At 41.0% G+C, this 16721-nt stretch overlaps 1 protein-coding gene across 3 annotated transcripts in view; it reads right to left on the bottom strand.

Annotated features, from left to right (window-relative positions):
- The window catches only part of LOC145991003 (hormone receptor 4-like), a 348060-nt gene extending 331646 nt beyond the window's left edge, over positions 1-16414 (bottom strand). For all 3 annotated transcript variants that reach the window (XM_083126656.1, XM_083126659.1, XM_083126658.1), the window contains exon 1: positions 15815-16414. The gene's annotated coding sequence lies outside the window, so the exon portion shown is untranslated. The remainder of the gene's footprint in view (positions 1-15814) is intronic.
- Between the last annotated feature and the right edge of the window lie 307 nt (positions 16415-16721).

Raw genomic sequence — 16721 nt, 5'->3', positions numbered from 1 at the left:
TTAGTGATATAACAAACATTACCAGTTTGTCAATCGTAATGAGTGGTGTCATTTATTTATGTGTGCAACTTACATGAGAATTGGTGACAATTACCGCAGTGTGTGTAAACAGAATCCTTTTGGTCAAGTACTAAGGGTTGAAGACGTGAAAACTTAAGTCACTCGCTCTGTTTTCCATAAAAAAGTCTTGTTACTGAAAAAAATGTCCATGAACTTATCATTCCAATAAATGGCTTCCAGTGAATTTATTTTTCATTGGCAGAAGAATATGTTAGGTATTTTATAATGTTATATCTCCGAAACTACATGGGATATCATAAAAATCTTAATAAACACCTTTTTTTCGAGCAGGTCTCATCTCCAGGAAGGTATTAACTCCAGGGTAAGCTCCGGCATGTACCGATCTGTTGGGTGAGAATGAGTCCTGCTCCCCCCAAAATCCCAAAACAGGCAATAGTTAGGCTGGTGAGTTCGTATGAACTATCCGATATCTAACCGTTCATATACATCTCTGCTGAAGTTAAGAGACAAAAATAAGAAAGAGCGTGCGTATAGTGGCGGCCACCTTGGATTTGTGACGTCAACACAGGTAATAAGATAAAAAAAAGCAGAAGCTGTTGTTTGTACATTAGCAACGTATCCCGATACTCACACCTTCAGTTAGAATTTTACTTGCTGACTCATGTTCCTGTGCTAGTTGAAATACTGAAAAATTCTACATTATTTCACAGCATATTCAGAGCTGAAACTTCAGATGTTCAGATGTATCCTCTCCTAAATGCAACTCCAAAACATTGGGTTGCAATTTTGCGAACGATATTCAATGAGAGAAGACCATTTCCTAATTGACATGCCTCGAATATACTGACAAGCCGTGAAAACGTCACAGTTATGAACGGAGTAGCAAAACTGCAAGTGTTGCGTCGTATCTCATTCGCAGAAAATATTTTTGAGTCACGACCTACTTGGGGAAAACCAATACTTTATCATCGCTGCGACCCCATTTTGGTGGAAACACAAGCAAGGATTTTGCAACACAGAAGGAGTAATAATGGCACAATATCTGCAGCTCCTGCATTAAGCCGATTATATCAAAGATGCTATTATTAAGTATTGAGAAATAAATTCAGCTCTTGTTGATTTTGTATCTCATGGCATTGACGATGTCAGTGTTAAAGAACTGAAATATCACAGTAATCGATTTGCTGTTAGATGGTCTCTAGTTTTCTTATCGGTTATGATGTGACTGAATATTTACACTTGGAAGGATTTCATACCCATATTTTTGCTCTTGACTGTTCATGATCACGACCAGAGCGTGGTGATAATCACATCACCTCCAATATGGCAGCTATCGTCAATATGTGGGAGGTTACGTATAATTTTAGTATGCATTCAGCCCTCATTTTGCTATCTTCTCCTGCGTTCGACGTTCTTTTTTTAGGGACACTGGGTCATGAAGGGTCATAACCCTCCTTTGGCACGTCACTGGTGTAGCCCTACCTACACATCCCCAGGTGCCTTGGATTCAGTGAACACAGGGTAACTTTGCTTTACCTATTAAACAAAGCATAATAATTGGTATTGTATTACCTATTCTTACACGAAGAAATTATTCTATTCATACTGGAATGTTTGGTTCCTATTGCACAAAGGATTGCATTATTATTAGATTTTCTGTTCGTAGCTGTGTTGCTAACTGGGGAGGAAATGTATTCATTATATTCACGATATGGAAACAAAGTTAAGAAAAACAAGTACTGTACATAAATCCAGAGTAAAAGGGTTCGATACTATCGTGCAACACTTCCGTAACGTTTTCACGCGAAATGGCGGAGAATTAAACAGAGACTTTCACCACGCAAATAGCAAAGAGTGCTGGGGGGGAAGGGGGCAACGGTTATGCCACGGCAGCCACTCTCGATTTCTTCGCTGCAGTCGCGGTCATCACCCTCTGCAGCTGGATGTAGGTCAGTGATAACGAGAGCCTCGCTAGCTCCGCCCCCTTTGGCGTCCTCGCTTCAACCAAACAAGGGGCGGACGCTGCGAGGAAGGGGGGGGGGGTGGACGCGGAAGAACAGCAGACACCTGGCTCTGCCACAAGATGTCTCCCCGTTCGTTGCATTCTTTGGGGGGGGGGACACTTCAAAGGGGACGTTCCACGAAAACCAAAAGTAACCTAAAGGAGGTGGGGAGGGGGGCAGCTGTCCTAATGTTATTATCAGCATTTTATTTCTGAGATAAGTGCACAACGCACCGGAAACTGTTGGCAACAAAATTGTTGTTATGGGATCATTACAATAACTTAAATCCCTTTGAAACAAACATGCCTGTTTGATTTTTGTTATTTGCGATACTTTCCGCTAATCGCGACGATACACAAACGCCTCCATATGACGGGATTCGAACCTGGGACACCTTGCGTCGTCACACCGCCATGTAGGTCTGCTAACATGCCACGCAATGGTCAACAACAAGAGGTGATACACGATTCAAGAATGTGCGGGGGATGGGGGCACACCAGAATTTAACTAACGGGATAGTTTTTCGTCGTGTGCAACACGCTTCAAAAATGTTACCAAATATAACTGCAGCGTTGTCGTTATTAAAAGTAACATTCGTAACTTTACTTTGATTAATTCAAAACTGATAAATCTGCTATAACATAAACTGGTTTCTTACAAATGAGAAATAATTGTTCTCAGAAACCATTAGCACGATAACAGCAACGATGTGAACATACACACATCTGAAACTTTTGTGAGTGTGGCGTGTGTGTATGGTTGTTGAATTTTTCATCAGTGTAAATTTCTTAATAAAATAAGATATCACATTCACTGCGTGTATGCGAGCCTCCCCGATGGCGCAGTGGTAGCGTCGTCGCCTTGTAATAAAGGGGTCCCGGGTTCGATACCCGGTGGAGGCACATAGTGGTTCGGATTCCACTTCAAAATGTAGGTCGAGTCCCGATTAGCCTTACTGTGCATAAAGTGGCGCAGTGGTTAGCACAAAGCGCTAAAACGCCAAGGGTTGGGGGTTCGAATCCCCTGTGAACGGGTGTTCTATGAGAGTGTCCTTTCATCAATTTCATCGTCATCTTCGCGATTAGTCAAAAATGGCAAAAAAGCGAAGTAAAATAAACCAAATCAATCAAAAATTGCAGTTGTACCTCAACAATGCTGACATTCAAATGTAATTGCAAATAGAAGGGGGTTCGAAATATTTATGTGGTTTATATAGTTTTGAACACCGACTCGAGTGAATTAGTCGCTTGCTACTGGGGTGTCACTCAACTGGGCACTCAACAGCGTTCATCCTGTTCATTGATTGATTGAGTTGATGTTTTTAAGTCCACTTTATGCACGGTAAGGCTAATCGGGAATAGACCTACAGTTTAAAGTGCGATCCGAACCACTATGTGCCTCCACCGGGTATCGAACCCGGGACCCCTTGATTACAAGGCGATGCGCCATCGGGGAGGCCGTTCATCCTGTTGCCTCGTCTGAAAGCTAATCAAAAGTCAGTTTAATCTCGTGGTTTCCTTGTAAAAGCGGGGAACAGGAGGGGCACGATTGATTGGTTTGCTTTATTTTACTTCACTTTTTGTGCCACTTTTGGCTAATTTGCGAAGATGGGGATAAGTGATGATATGATGGACACTCACAAACATCCAAGCCCAGGTTGGAATTCGAACCCAAGACCTCTGGCGCCGTAGCGCGATGTGCTAACCACTCCGCTACAGGGGACGGCAGGAGTGGCACGAGCCCCATGTCCTGTGTATGAATTATGCATTAATTACCATGGTATACTGAGATTTTATTAGAACCTCAAAGAATTTTATTACGTGCCCATCGTCCTCGTACAGTAAAAGTTCCTGCACTGTGGATTGAAATTGGTACACGAAGCTCTGGTAAATAATAAATGACCAATGAGACAAAACAAGGACCCGCGTGCATTCGGGAAACGTCATCAACTCCCCCACAGCACGTGAAAATTCAATCGAGAAACTAAGAGCGAATTGCAATCGCAATCTTCCCCTTCTGGAGTCGTGGTACTGCACGATCGCAGACTGGAGATGGAAAAACTGGAGCGGCTCATGACACGGAAGTCTGGATGCAGTTGCGTTCGCCGCCGACGTTACGTAAGCGCCAATTAAAGTTAACGCAAGGGAGCTGGAATTTCAGCTCCCATGAGAAACTCGAACGGGCAGAGTCAGGAGAAAAGACGCTGTCTCGCTACGCTTTATTACGGAGAACCGGCGGAGAGAACACACAGAACCCAAAACGTGTGAATGCACTAAAAATGCATCAATTGGGAAGAACAGATAAGATCATTTCAAAGATAACAAAATTTAACTTTCAATGCATCAGTTGACACAGCTAAATGTGTAACTTTGTTATCTTTGAAATGATCTTCTCTGATCTTCACAATCGATACATTTTAGTACATCACACGGAATACCCCAGCTGATAAAAATATCTCTTTTATGCATTTCTGTGTGTATTTTGATACACCAAAAAGTGCATCATTTGCAGTTTATGCACGTTAATGCGTTATTGGAGCCAACATATTTGTGTCAATTGACACGTTTTGGGCTGTGTTTAAACTGGAAGGAAGACAAAGTAAATATACAAGAAAAAACTAAATAAATTGTAGTATCTAAATCAGAAACAACCATAGGCGTAGTTAGGTAGGGGCTAGGGGGCCTAAGAGCACCCAGAATCAGCCATTAGCACCCAAAAGTATGCGACATGCCTAAAATAATTAAGGAAAGAGAAACTGCACACAGAAATTATATAATTCTCATGAAACTTTCATTTGTTACTCTTGTGGTGTGGCAGTCATAGCTAAGGAAATAATTTAAAAATTATGTCCTGATGTAGAATACAATGAAAGTTGAAGTGCATGTACCTTTACGGGGACCATATGTTCCGAAGAAGATTTCAAAGGAAATATATCACCGATATTTCTTTTGATCTTCAACCTTGGAGCGCTAGGTAAACATTATTACATTCAGACAATAGAGGCATTGCATCCAGTGTTTACATAAATGTAGCCTTTCAACAATTGATGCACCAGAATGCATCGATTGATGCACTAAAGTGTGTTTTATGGCTTCTTCGAAGAATGAGATTCACATCTGATTCATTTTGGTGCATTTTTGTATTTCGTGAAAGAAACAACAAAGTGCATCATTTGATTCAAGTGAGGATTTATTTCAGTCGATATGCACTTCAATGCATCAGTTGATGTTCCTTGATGCACCTTCCTGCATCTTATTGGATGATGCACTTAAACGTTTGCGAAACGATTAAGTGCATCATCAAAAAAGATGCATTCTGGTGCATCAAAACTAAACTGATCCATTGAAGTGCATATCGACTGAAATAAATCCTCACTCGAATCAAATGATGCACTTAGGTGTTTCTTTCGAGACATACAAAAATGCACCAAAATGCATCAAATGTCAATCTGATTCTTTGAAGAAGCCATAAAACACACTTTAGTGCATCAATTGATATGATGCATTTAGTTCTCTGAGTGTATAATTGTGTTTCTTTCGAACATGAAAAAGATAAGCCGTCAAGAGACAAACAGAATAGCAGCTTTGATAGGGAAAAGACGTCAGTTCAAAGAAGTGAGGCCTCCCCGATGGCGCAGTGGTAGCGTCGTCGCCTTGTAATCAAGGGGTCCCGGGTTCGATACCCGGTGGAGGCACATAGTGGTTCGGATTCCACTTTAAACTGTAGGTCCAGTCCCGATTAGCCTTACTGTGCATAAAGTGGACTTAAAACACTAAATCAACCAACCAAATCAAAGAAGTGAATTTAGTATGTGGATTTGTATTGCGTGGGGGACATTTAAAGATGTACGCCTAAATGTCGCGTGAATGTGTCGCGATTTCGAAGAAGCGATTCAATCGTGCGTAATTGTTTTGTTAAATGGTGATCACTACAGTTCATTGGCAAAATCACTCTTTCCCAAGCCCTTTGTGTGCATTTGCACTGCGTCACCAATATGTATGCAGATATGCGGGATTTATTTGGATTTTTCATTGTACGAAGGCAAAACAGTATGACTTTAAGACTTACTGTATATACATACAAGAAGGGAATAAATAGATTGATTGATTGATTTGGTTTATTTACTTTTAGTGGTTATATACAGAATCTTACAAAATTTGGTACCTTGTTGCTTGCCTATTTGGACCATTTCTAGTGTCTAGAGATCCTAGCTCTAGTAATAACTGCACGTACAATCCCCTTTCAAACCTGTACGGGGCGCGCTTCCGGAAATAATCGTCTATGACAGAGGACATTCACATCCACCTGTTGGAATGCCAGATCGAAAAATCATAGGGAAGAAACCTTTGTCTGTCAGGAGAGGAGGAGGGGGAGTTCACTGACTGCAGGCTGCTGACTGGCGTTATCAGCAAGGAATTGATGACGTCACAGCCGTACGTTATAGTCCCCCCCCCACATCTCTTGCTGCTAAACGACCGTACCTGTGCAATAATCAACAACGGCACGCTCCATTGTTTGCCCTTGCACATACGCGGTACACGTATAAGCATTGAACTTGCATGAGCATGGTTTCTAAAGCACAGAACTTTCGCTGTCTAGACGGAACATGGCAGTAGATAACCGAGTTGGGAAGCAACGTAACGAAAAAAAAAACAAGTTACACGTTAGTAATTTGTAATTGTATCGGGACTTCCTTACTTGATACATTGAGAACTGTAGAAACTATTTGCAGGACATGCTTTGTTGTTTTAAACTTGTGCATGTAAAGTTACATTAGGAAAAATTGCACCAAGAGAGACCAGGCGAGATATACGAGGGGTATCAAAAAGTAGTGATCATTAGGTGAAATTATTAAATGTACGTGAATGAATTTTTGCCACTATAATCATTGAAGTCTATGTACATCATATTGCAAATACAGTGTTAATATGCCGTGTATTATTCTTGCAGGTGGTGGTAGAAGTACCTCTCTCTCTCTCTCTCTCTCTCCCCCCCCCAAAAAAAAACTCCACTCAACAGGCACACACGATGCGATTAGTCAAAGCAAATGCTAACTCTGTTGCAGCACGACGAAGAGGATTTTTTAGTCGTTTGGTAACTATGGACGAATGTTGGATCTCTCTCTATGATCCGGAGACCAAAAAGGCCAAGGTGCAAAAGTCTTCAGGGAAGGTCATGTTGTCGGTATTCTGGGATTGTCCGGGAGCCATCCTGACAGACTATACCTTCCAAAAGGGCAGACTATTAACAGCGCATATTACTTCTGAAGAAACTGCGGTATGCTCTCCAAAGGCGTCCGTCTCCTCGCTGATAATGCACCCGCTCACTCATTTCAAGCCGCTGTTGTGGAAGCAGATCACTGTGGCTTTGAATTATTGCCACATCCACCTTATTCTCCAGATCTCGCACCAAGTGACTTTTCTTGTTTCCAGAAATGACAAAGCCAATGCGAGGTCGGCGATTTGATGCTAGAGGTGACGTCATTCACGAGGTCGAACAATGGTCTTCCATGCAATCTGCGAACTTCTACAATGAAGGCGTACGGAGGGTTCAGAAACGCTGGGCTCACAAGTTTCTCAGGTAGTTATTTCATGGTGATGACCACAACTTTTTGATACCCCCTCGTACTTGTGTAAACAGTAAAATATCGTTATTTGCATGACGTAATGAATATAACACGTTACACGCAAAGTAACAGTAACATTTTACATTTTGAGTAACTTACCCAATTGATTAAAAAACAAAATGTGGTTGTCACAAATGCTATATGTATATGGAAGCACATGTAATTGTTCGGATCTCACTTTAAACTATAGGTCCAGTTCTGATTAGCCTGTATGGTGGACTAAAAAAACTTTAAAAAATTCCTACTACTTCAGAAACCAAAATTACGGATTGACCTTAGGCACAATTGCAACAGATATTTTTTCGATATTAACGCCTTGTTCAGTAGAAACAACGAAATGAAAACCTAGATATAGCTCAGTATAGGTTTATATTAAAAAATACAAATATACCGTGCGTTCAGTCTCTCTCAGACTTTTCGAATGCACTTTATAATGACGACATAAGCAGGCTAACGATGATGCATTTGATGTAATGTTGTTCAATTATGTTGAAAATGTGTAAAATAATTTCAGCCTGCATTGTCCTTTCAAACTACGTTCAGTGTAATGTATATATTTATGTTTGGTAATATGGGCAAATCAAGCAACTCGGTGTGAATCCCCAATGCGTTAGTATTATTTCTTTTCAGTCATTTTTTGTAATCGCGACGATGAGGATGGATGATAAAAGGGCACTCACAAAGGAACAACCATGTCTAGGCGAAGACCCGAAACATTCAGTAGCGAGTCGTTTGGTCACCGAGGCAACCTCGAATTCCTTATTTATGCGTAAAATGAAACTACAAACTTTCATTTTGCTACACATTTGGTGATAAATCCACTGGACTCGCGGCTTACAACATGCAGCGTGTATAAACTGGGAAAGAGGCTCGAAAATCTTGGGGAGTGTATTAGTATAAATATTAAACAGCAATGTGAGACATCGACCTCCGAATATACCTCTTGCGTCTGAAACAATGCATACAGTACGCTGAAAAGTTGTCTGCACATGAAATGACCATCATAATTTCCGCGATCCCTCACACACACACACACTTCACTTCTCTGGTACTCGAACAGCCCACACCCGGGTACATCCGCCGCTCGACAGTACCACTTTCACCCGCCCGTGACCCTAATGCCACAAACACATACTGAAAGCTTAACGATGCTATATCCTGCAAGACAAAGATGCAATTTAGACAGGGTGTGGGTCGTTACCCTGAGCATGGCAATTAAAGAGATCGCCTTTCACTGTTCTTTTTTCCAACGTCTATGCTTAAATATCGTACGTATCAGTTCTCAACACTTTCCCTCAACACAGTTCCGCACACTTTTGCTGGAAGTACAGTGCATTGAAGACAACATATGAGCGGTTAAATATATTTACTTCTAAACTGCCTGTCCATAAATAACCACAATCCGACACCGTGCTTTGTTGGAGTTTTAAGTTACTTTAAAACTCAATCGGGACTGGACCTACGGTTTAAGTGGGATACGAACCACTACCACCACTGGGTATCGAACCCAACAAGCCTTGATTATAAGGCAATGACGTCACCACTACGCCATCGAGGAAGCAACACACTTTTACGCAAGACGGCCAGACTAGGTTTTTGATTTCTTGCGTCGCTTTTCTGATTTTGCTAATCGTGACGAAGAGGATGGATTATGGACATGATGACATTGCTGAAGGGACACCCGTGCTCAGGCCGGGATTCAAACCCGGGACTCCCGGAGTCGGCAGATGACAGACAGACTACAGTTGGGACGGCGTAGCAACTGGTGTGCAATCAAAGCGCAGAACGGTTATTTTGACAAAATCCTGTTTTCGTGCTGGCTGCTTCGGGGAGGAGGGAGGGATTCTTGCCTTGCCTGTTTGACCGCGAGTTCCTTCGCAGGTAAACGCGGCAACAGAGGGGCACTGCCAGAAAGGCGGGGGAGGGGGTTCAACCAAGTGCAATAACAACAAATAATAACAATATAAATGTTTATAGTTCATACGTTAGTATGATTAATAGGTCTATTCATAATACTAATTATCAAAATCCTTACATTCATTAAAAATAAAATTATTATTATTACATGAATAGGTAAAAATATGGTATATTAATTAAGTAGCTTATGTGTAGTTGCCATCGATAAAATTTGTATAAAAACAACCGTCCTGTCATGGAAATTAATGTTAAAAAAAATAGAAAAAATTAAAAATGGTTATTTATTGAATAGAGAAAAAAGGATGTTATGTCCAGCTCATGAAAAGAGAAGTTCCTAATTAATATTTATATGCATATGACCAGAAGTAGTAGGGTGCATAATCTAATGCCTTCTTGGAAGTTCGGCGTAAATAAGTATCCCTACCACAAATGCTCAAAAGTATATTTTAGTACCTGGTAAGAGTAAGAGAGGGCCTGGACACCTTGGACGCTCCTTTAAATACGCCCGTAACCATGGAATTATCCCTGTGCGGGTGTTCCCGTTTCGGGCCAAATGGCTTATTAACACAAAATAAGGTGATTTCTTAAGTACGGATCTTTATAAGATGAAGTGTAAGTAGCGGCAAGTATTTAGGAGATTCTCTTCTCTAGACTTCAGAAAGTTCCTTCACAGGGGAGCTTCTTTATCTGTACCTTCGTTGCCGCTGTTGCTACCATTTATACAGAAACCTGTGGCTTTGATGTTATTATGCAAATTCCCTCCGCATCTGCGTCAGAGGTCAACAGCTCCCAAGTTTTGAGAACGAAGGGGAGTTTTATTGTTTCGGCAGGGGAGATGGAATGTAAGCTAGGCACTATGATTGAATATTGTTCATTTTTTCTTGTGTGATATAAATATCTATCATCAAACGTAGTATGGAGTGTGTAGTAAGGGATAATTTCAGCCAATTAACACTTCGAGCGATAATTTAAAAGATATAGAAAAATGTAGATATTTCTAAACTTTATGTAACTTAATGACCCCCTTCCCCCTCCACATAATTTACATTCATTAAACACTGTTAGACTTTTGAAAAATTGACTTGGTTTACAAAGCCCACCTGGATATCAATTCTAGCTACGGGCCTGGTAGGGATGATGTGATCAGCACCACGGTACAGATTACTTCACCTTCAAACCTTCCCCTCCAGGGTCGCCCCTAGTCACCCATCGATTAAACGCTGAGCGAGCCCCAGAGCCACTTTCTCCACGGGCACAGTGGGAAAAACTTCTACCTGAGGATATCCACCCATGGAATTGACACAGACTCCCCCGTGTGGCACTTGAACGCCCCACCAACTGACAAGGTATTTCATAATTAGGGACATCCACGGAAAGCAGGTTCAAGTCTTTCTTCTCAAATCGATTTTTTGTTCCGAAACCCTCACTATGTGACTTAATAAGGGTGAGTCTGGAAGGGGTTTGGAAAACAATCACAATAAATCCTAAGTAGAATATTGGAAGCACTATCGTGGGATCAGTTATAGTTTCTTATTGATATCGTTTGGAGAGGTCTACAACAAAATGCACGTGGATTCGCCAAGAAAAGCCATTTTAACTACAGAAAATTACGTTTCCTAAAGAGTTCACCTTAATATTTTCTAATCCGTGGACAAAGGGTATGTGCCCATGAACGTGATGGACCCTTCTTTCCAATAAAGATATGACTTTCTTGATATTCGTTCAGTGTCGCGAGAAGCGGTCAAATGAGGAGGAGGGGTTACCCAGAAAATATAACCTACCCTTGGTTACTTCTAGAGCATTCCCTGACATTCGCTACGAGACTCGGCGGCAAGCGGCCAGGCATTAGCGCTTGTCTTTCCCGGTGAACGGGTTCGCGACAGTCGCACGTTACAGTCTGTTTTTTCGCTCTCCCTGCCTTCGCTCTCTTTCCCTTTCTGTTGACGTTGCAGACTGACGCCAGTATAATCCTCCCTCGGAAGTTGTGTTGTTGTGTCGTGTCCGTGTGTTGAATATTGTGGCTTAATATGGCACCACAAAAGTTATTACAACAAAAGATTTATCTTGTCGAGTGTTACTTCGGAAAGAGGAATTGTGGAGAAGTACGACGACGTTTTGCAACGAAATTGCCTGGTGTTCCCGTTCCACATAGGACCACTATATTAAAACTTGTAAAAAAAAAGTTTAGAGTAAAAGCGCCAGTTCTGAATAAAAGTGAAAAGAAAAAAGGGGAAATCTAAAAAATAAAGTATACAAAGACAATCCGCACACCATCCGTGAGTTAAAATAGAGTATTGAACGAGAAATCTGGAGAATTACAGTAGACGAACTTGCACGTGTACATGTCAATTTCCTTCGGAGATGCCAGGAATGTGTTGCAGCAGAGGGACATCATTTTCAACACCTTCTGCAGTCAAGGTTAGTACACAATATGAAAACTGTAATTTTGACAGCCGACTCTAGCGACTGTCGCTGACCCGTTCAGCGGGAAGGACAAGCGCTGATGCCGGGCAGCTTGCCACCGAGTCTCGTAGCGAATGTCAGGGAATGTTTTGTAGTAAGTTGACGTTGCCTTAGGTGAAGGTATTTGTGATCTGTGGTCCCGATAGATAACACTGAACAGTCTTATCTATAAGCAATGACAACATATTTTGTGTCGCATACCCGTGTAAGGATGGACAAACAACTTCGACAAACAATGTTTATTTTATTTACTTACTGTCTTTGTCGATAATGATTAGACATAGTGAAGAAATGACAGCGTTGAGAAAGTATTGAAAAATCTTGCAAAATTCTTCCACTTTTCTTTTTTCAAAAATAAGAACAATTACTATTAAAGCATCCGTGAGATGTAAATAATATATTTTTACTTTTCCTTTTTTCAGGTAACAAGTAACGCAATTAACAGCTACAATTGCCAAAACAGTCTATATAAACTTGGATCCATACCGTTATTGTGTTTTGTTTCTCTTCCTTGCGTTAAAAGCTTATGCGAGTTTACATGGCGTAAAAATAAGTCAACCAGTACTGAATCCATTCACCCTGTACAGTCAGCGGCAAATTGTCCCATCACCATGTTCACTTGCTTGCTTTCATACAATTTCGAGGGTTGAAAATGTAAAGATAAGAATCGTCAAAAAAGCAGAGGAAGTCTTACCCTTAGAAACACGAAGAATGAAAATAGCAGTGGGCAATTTGCCTATCACAACGTTGTACCTTGAGCGCATTTTTTTTCCAGTTTTTTCCAGTCAACTTGTGAATGAGGTTTCATTTCTTGCTCTCTGATTGGCTCTTGGAAAGTTACGGTGCTGTGATTGTGAGAATATTATCTTTGCGATGTACGTTAGGTTAGATTAGATTAGAAAGCAGCAAATTTGCGCGGAAAAATAGGAAATAAAATATTCTCACAATCACAGCACAGTAACATTCCAACAGCCAATCAGAGAGCAAGAAATAAAACCGCATTCACAAGTTGACTGGAAAAAAAATTCGCGAACCGTGATGTAAATACATTAACAATCAAATTCTCGATCGCTTAGTTTTGCGCAATGCGAGATTCAACATTTGCAACAAAACACCAACTACCTACCATCCGTAGCTCTGAAAGTAAAATGATAAAGAGATAAAATAACTTTCCCGTCAATCTTCGCTTACTTTCGTCGCGAGGCGTCTCGCATGAGAAAACTAACGTAACTGGAAAAGCCCCGTTGCTCGCGACGGGGGAGACATCTGTAATAGAGAAAGGTAAGAATACCTAACGGTACCTTCGGACGTGAGCAAGCGCTTAACCCAGATTAGAACCAGTTTCTGAGGGTTCGTCTGCCTCGGGCCGAGTCCTTGTAACCTATTTTCCAATGTTAAGAACACTCTCCTTCCCTTTCCCCACCTTTTCCTTCGCACGACTACCCAGTGTTGCCAACGTGCATTGGTACTTTTCACCCAAATTCCCACTCTAAAAAAAAAAGTGATTCAATTTACTTACTACTTAGCAACTCAAGTGGGTACTTTTCCTGTTTATATTGGAATAATTAAATATTCAAGAGGGAAATTTGAAGTTTTACAGGAAAGCAGAGTACCGATCAAAGTAGTAATGTTAAATAACTTGCTATCAATAATATTCATTATGCTCTGTCTCTGGTGCTTATGCATTCAGTAAGTGTTTCTGATTCAGTGAAAATAACAGTTATAAATCTACTCTATAACCAGTAATAATAATATGTTGATGAAGTTTTGTGACAGGGATTTCAATTTTTTAACACTCAAAGAAAACATTTGGAGATAAAGTGTGCATTTTGCATCTTTAAAATGGAAATTGTACTTCTTGGTTGTAGCACTACCCCGCCTTCCCCTGACAAAATTCTGGGAACGCCACTGAGCCCAGCATTTACCCAGAGTGACAGGGAAAATATCCAAATACATGTATGTCATGATGATCGAAGTTGAACAAGAGTAGCAGAAGACAGTTGCAAACGAAAAAGCACATGCCTTTCTTGGGATTGGAACTCAAAGAGTTATTAGTGTGTCAACGCATTACGCTAGCCGATAGGCGACGAAGGTCTAACAGCATGATTTTAGTTGGTTACTCTCAACTAATTCCCGGTCTAAGTCTTCAATTGAACCGCAATGAAAACCCAAGGAAGAACAGCTTTTAAATAACATCTACAACAAATCATTTGTAACAAAATTGAAAAGTAAACAAGCGACAGAGGTATACTCTAGTAGGCCCACCAACCACTAGAGGTTTTTGTTATGATATGGCAACACTGACCGAAGCCTCTGCTAGTTTGTTGTTGCTAGAAAGGGAAAAATGACCTCAATAATGAAACGCAAGCAAGTAGTAGCCAGTTATCTCATTTTCCAGTGTTCCTTCCCTTTCCTTCAACTTGCAATTGCGAGAAGAAAAAGAACATCAAGTTCAGAGGCTTTTATTTTCTACGGTACGGGATACACTGCGCACACAAGAGAAATATAAAGAGAACTGGGTCTTAAAATGTAATAATAACACGCCAGTTCTGAAATAGGTCTAAGTACCCATGATTTCCTTACCAATTATAGACCAGCCATTGCCATATTCAGTTCCTACGTACGGTTGGTGTGATGTTTCATGTTGGCAACAAATCCTCGCACACTTTTTTATGAAATTTTGGAATACAGTACTTTCATTTTTGTTCGCTAAGGCTATAAAACTCAACGCAATCTTCAACGGTAGTAAAAAACGACAACGCTCGCCTATATGCTTGTTTTTAACTTCACAAGTCTTGAATTCGATTAGCTTGTTTCCCACATTCGTCCGAGATAAGGCAGCACAAGAGCTTATTGTATTAGCAGTGCAAATTAAACAAATGAAAACGGTCGATTTTTAATAACCAATGAGTATTCTAATTGGAGAGGGAAAGTAAGCCAGCCTACTGTTGGATGCAGTAAGTGTAGCCATTACTACAAGCTTGCTAGTAAAATTCAACTATCGACTCAATAAGTTTTTATAAAAGCGATATAATATGCATAACCCATATTACGACTGCAACAGTTCACTTCTTTGTACAGCGTATTTGCACAATTCAATTCAATCTATATTATTGGATTCTTTTCGTGTAATCTATGATTGATCATAATGAAGATGAAACATATTTTAATCATAATTACAAAGCGTGAAAGTTGAGCCAAAGAATCTCATGATGTATAAAAGTTGCATCAATACTAAATTCATTGACCCCGTACGAGTGTCTAGAAATATGCTCTAGTTGGCTCAAATGCCTTGCTGTCATGTATAGCGTAAGTTCAATGTGATAAATTTAAACTGTTCGCATCAATCGAATACACGGGAATATGAATTTAAGCTCTATACTGCACAGGTCAATGTCCCAATTAGTAAACACTGGATAGGTCAAGGGAATCCAATAGCCACTCCCCGCTCTGCATTGGCTCAAACATGGTTTAGCCCTTGCACATATATGCCTTTTCTATTTCCAAGGTCAATGATCCTAGCTACAATGAATGGTGCGCGGATATAAAAGGGGGGAAATCGTTTATAACCGAAAATACATAGATTCCAATTGTTTTACGTTGTGTACAAACACGAAAAAAACTGCCCTTGTACATTCAAGCAGCATGTCGTCATATCCGGTGACAGGGATAACTGTAAACAATAACATGTACTGTGGATACATGGGAGTGAAAAATAGGTACATGCAGGTCACGATCGACCTTGGAACACAAAGGTCATGGTCTTTTGCACAACAGTACTTACATTTCACTGCTGTCATCCAACTCCCGACACTTTCGCTCCTGGCTAGTAGTAATACTTCCATTTTTCATCGATGGCTGGTTGAGAATCAAAACAGTGCCACGGAACAATTGAGAAAATGGGGAATTCAAACAATCCTCTTGATTGTTGGTAAACTCACATGTAGTTATTATTTTCTATGATTAAAAAAAAAATCACTAAATGTTGTACACTGTCACTAGATCACTTGTCTCTGTCAAGACGAGGTTCACATGCAAAGCAATTTTTTTCTCGCCCGAAAGAGTTACATTTAAACGCTCGGAACAAGAGCGCGAGTGCAACACCCTTCCTTCGTACCGATAAGCCATGTGCAGTCCTATGCTTAGATGAGTCAATGACCTTAGGCTATGCGCGGAAGCATCGACTCGGAGAGAAAGTAGTGCGCGCACATAACGCCAGATTCTTCACACAAGCACCTGGAGAAGCGATAAAAATCCTTCGTCCTTGTCTCGGGTGCACCTTGTCAAATATCTAGGAGACGGAGGAAGGTGTCGATGAGCGTGAGTTGTCTGGCGAGTCGTGACGTCACTGTGTATCAATCCGCCCTCTCGTGACATAACATGCTCGGCGCCAAAGTTCGAGTGAGCGGTTTGTTTTGCCTCGGCCTGCCTTGTGGCTCGCGGAGTGCGCATAGCAGGAAATGAAAGGAGTGTGGGTCGTTGCCGGCCGAGCGCCACAAACGACGCCGACGCTGTATCAATCACACTCATCCTCTACGCGGTGCCGGAAATAAAAATCACCCCCTCCCCACCGCGGTGAATAAATAGGATTTGGTTTCTACCGCAAAGACACTGATCTTGGTGCAAAGATTTTTCTCTCATGTCTTGAGTTTTCGTCAATTTGCAGAAATCAGTGGGAGGGATTATCCATA

The sequence above is a fragment of the Lepisma saccharinum genome, chromosome 8 (assembly GCF_977018435.1).
Source record: "Lepisma saccharinum chromosome 8, izLepSacc3.1, whole genome shotgun sequence".
In the NCBI taxonomy this organism is placed as follows: Eukaryota; Metazoa; Arthropoda; class Insecta; order Zygentoma; family Lepismatidae; genus Lepisma; species Lepisma saccharinum.
The sequence above is the reverse complement of the archived record's forward strand: the minus strand, read 5'-3'. Positions and strand labels throughout refer to the sequence as shown.